The following is a 4,427-nucleotide window of genomic DNA, read 5'->3' as shown; positions in this document are numbered from 1 at the left end:
ATGAATCTCTGTATGAATTGATTAGAATTAAAGTTCCAAATACAAAAGATTCACACCCAAAATGCTCTCTAGTTTCTCTCTTCTCTCGTTCATCAATCTCTACTCCTCACCCTAACACCTATATTTATACAAGGGGAACATGGGCCGGAGAACATGGACCGTAAATGTGTGGACGGTCGTAAACTTATTTACGGCCATAAACACATCTGTAAACACCATATGGCCGTAAACACCAAGTTGTTTACGGTCCAAGACAAAAAATACATTTTTCTAGAAAAGTAAACTATAAACCATATTTTTGACCCAACAATCTCCCCCTTGGTTTATAACTTTCTTTTCTTAATTGACCCAACAAGCTCCCCTAAAAAGTAGCTGGCATTTCTTGTTAAAATTCAATGGGAGCTTTGGCTTCAGCTTTCCTCTTCGATGACTTCACGACTTCAAGATGAACTTGATGAATCTTCAATAAATGACTTCATATTGAGCAGTTGGGAATTTCTTCAGAATATGACATTGAACGCACGTTGGGTGAGGAGGCTTGACGTACTGATTCTTGAAAAATAGCGCTTTCAGCTTGAGAATCTTTAGAGAGAACATCAGAGAGAACAAATCTTCTGGATCACTTTAGCAAGTACAACAATAGCGGCAGACTGATTGAGGAGGCTTCAATGCAATCTGTCACATAAACTTCAATTTCTACTTCACCTTGATTATGGGGTTTAAAGATTGAATGTTGAAAGAATAATCTTCATTTCTTGCTCTTTCGAATGTGAATTCTTCGATGCTCACGGACGAGGCTTTGGCTTAGAAATCTTCAACACAAACTCCATGAGTTTTATCTTCACCTGAAATCACTTTTCAAGACAAAACTAAACTAAAAGAAAAAATTAGCACATAGTATTTTTGGATTTTTCATATTTTCTGAAAAAGAAATAAAACAAAAATAACACTATTTTTGGATTTTTAATTTTTTTGATTTTTGTTTGTTTGTTTTTTTTTTAATTTTTAACTCTCCCCTAATATTTAAATTAGAAGAAACTATGAACATATTTAACAAAAACAAAAATAATAACTAACTTTAAGAGTGATTTGAGATCAAAGTTGTTAGACAGCCTTATTCCACTTGTCGGTACCCTTATCTTCACATCTTCGTCTGATCGATCGCCAGTATTGTGGTCCACTTAAACACAAAAAATTTGTGACAATTTTGGACAATTTACCAACGACATGATACATGCATATATCTAACTGTAACTTTATTATCATGATTGGCCCTAATTCTTAAATAAATTTTTCTGATTACCATTTAACTGACTACAACCAGGGATATTGTTGTCCACCTAAATCAAGCAGCAAGATCTACAGACAATCTGTATGTGTTCAATTTTAAGTGTACTAGAACGTGTTTCCCGTTTCCTGATATGCCCCAACCATCAAGAACTTCCAGAGTACTCCTTACACCGGGTGAGAAGAAAAACTTCAGAGAGAGGATAGATTCAGAATTCTATTACTTATTGTTTCAGAGGGGTTGAGAAGTAGAAGGTTGCATATGTTGTGTACTAGGTCGGATTAGAAGTCACGCAAAAGAGACATCATATGGCTAACAGATAAGAGGGATTTCATATATATATAACATGCAGAGAAATAGAGTTACATATGTTGTGTACCAGGTTAGATTGGAAGTCATGCAAAGGAGACAACATATGACTAACAGACAGAAAGAAAGAAAACGATTTTCTATAGACCTAATTTATCGGAATTTACCAGTCGCCCCATCCAACCGGAATTAAGGACAGAATCCGCACATCGAGGAAAAGTGAATCCACAGCTCTAGATACAGGTTATTTAATGTGACATGTAGATTCCCATGTATATCTCCCTGCTCAACCTATCCGAGCGTCGTGAAATCAGGTTAAACGGATCTAACTAGGTCAAAGTTTGTCAAGTCCTTCAATTTGTTAGGTTCAACTCTCCCTAGTCAAGTCCATTTAAAATCTTTCGTGCCTACCAGCGCATCGAGCACAGAGCATAGACGATTCAACTTAGGTACGTTACGCCGATTCAGATTGCCCGTTATCACTTGCTGATTTCATTTCCCAAAACATCTCCCGCAAGCACATTCCATTAACACCACATTTTTTATTTTCTGATTTTCTAATGTTTTTGAATTTTTTTAAATTTTCTAATTTTTGATTTGTTTTTATTTCTCCCCCTAAATTTGTGCATAGGAGAGAAACGAAAGTAAATGCGCAAATTTAAACTATGCTAAAACAAAAATTAGTCTTTAAAGCAAATCAGCTTAAGAAAAACTCCGTAGTATAGAGAAGAAAACGCAAACCGTAATTCACCGATTGAATCTGCATTCAGAAGGTCTGAGAACAACAAGCATAATCTCAGAATAGATCCAAAAATTCTTCATATCATTAAGCACTAACCCCATTTGTGATCTCTTCCTTTCTTCCTTTCCCACAAAAGGACACATACTAAATTTATCATTTTCGGCTCTTATGGTTGGTCTACTGTTGAAAGGAGTTTCTCATTGGTAGTGGGTGGCTCAACCTCTTTTTCGTATCAACATTCTTAATTTCTACTTCTTCTTCGACAACCTTCTCCACTTCTACTTCTTCCTCCTCTTCCCCATCTTCTAATTGCAATCTTGGGTCATCAACATTTTCACCATCGTTCAAGGTGATGGAAGAAACGGTATGCCTTGGGTCCTCGTCCGTCTGTGATGGTAGTTTTCCCTAAGTTTCCAATATACTCATAGATTGAGTAAGTTGTGAAATTTGTTGCTCTAAGATTTTGACGCTAGCTTTGGTTGTTTCTTGGAAGATCTGGGTAGTAGTGGCAATGCTTTTGACAATGTCTTCCAAGGACATGCTCGACGTTTCAGGTTGTTGGGGAGGTGGAGAATATGGTTGTTGGAACTGTGGAATTAGTTGGTATTGGTCATTTCCCCAAGCTTGGTATGGGTTTTGGCATTGGTTGTTTCCCCAAGCTTGGTTGTTTTCCCAACATTGATCATGTTGAGATTGATCATAACTCCATTGGTTTGGCCAGAAGTAGCTTCCCATTTCATGCACTTCCTCCCATTCCCCTTGTAAATATGGACACATGTTGGAATGATGTCCATTTTGGGTGCAAAAATTACAAGGAATAGGTGTAGGTTGCGCACTTTGGTCATTTTCAATCATCATAACTAACTGAGCTAGCTCAGAAAGTTGGTCTTCATATGGAGTATTTATTTCTGAGCGACACTTTTTGTTTTATTTTTTTTATGTATTTTTAAAGAGATTTACCTGCTCACAAAAATATTGGCATAAACAATTAGTAACACTGTGTCCCCGACAACGACGCCAATTTGTTAGGCGTGTCAAACCCAACAAATAAAGGGGTACAATAGACTCCAAATACACTACTTTAATGCACTAAAAAGTAGTACAAGACAAGCAGGGTCGAACCACAGAGACACGAAACAAAAGTCTATACCTCTTTGCGCAAGGTACTTTGATCAGAAGAAGGGGGTTTATTTGCAAAAGTGAAATAATAAAATAAAATTCGACTTGGGAACATGCAGAAAATGAAATAGATTTGTAAACAAGTTGTAAAAGTGCTTCCAGGTCTACTTCTCAATGTTGTTGTTCAACTTGATTATGACTTGATGTAATTCAAGATTGCTATTCTAAGTTGGTACTGAAAGATATTAACACGCTCTAATTCCCCTCGCTTTCCAAATTATCTAACCAAAATATGATCTTTGACTAGACCTAGCTTCACTAATTCAACCTAAACATGCTCCTAGATTGTATTGAAAAACTGCATTAAGTTTTGTACAAGCTTCCCAACAATGTCCATTTCTTCTCATACGCTTGGAAATGCGAAAACTTGTGACATATGTTTTACAATAAGAAAACTTATTGCTTGTTACCAATTATTAACTTAATAGAACGATTAGGTGCTCTAAAAGTTAACTAACCGCACAAAAATTCAATTCATGAAAGTGGCCAATCAAACACAAATCAAATTTAAGGGTTCTAGTTTAAACAAAACATAATCACTAGAATAGAATCACAAATCAAACATCAAATCATATGCTTCGAGTCAAGCAGTCAACATGTTTTGAACAAGAACTAGAAACTAGGGTTTCTTAGCCACATATGGCTAAAAACAAATCAAACAAGAATAAAGATGGAAATAATGTGCAATTACAAGTTAAAAATACTAGAAATAATGTTTCCAAATGATTACAGATCAAACCCTTGCAAAAACCTTCGAAATCCCCTCTTCAAATGTGCTCTGATATGATGTGTGTTTCTAAAAATGGCCCTCAACCCATAATATGAAAGATAGAAAAAAATGCCAAAAGTTGGTTTTTGGGTCGAACACGGCCCGTGTTGATTTGCACTAAACCGACACGGCCCGTGTTC

The sequence above is a fragment of the Lactuca serriola genome, chromosome 8, assembly GCF_051521515.1.
Source record: "Lactuca serriola cultivar US96UC23 chromosome 8, Lser_US96UC23_V15, whole genome shotgun sequence".
NCBI classification, from domain to species: domain Eukaryota; kingdom Viridiplantae; phylum Streptophyta; class Magnoliopsida; order Asterales; family Asteraceae; genus Lactuca; species Lactuca serriola.
This window is presented reverse-complemented; position numbering follows the sequence as displayed.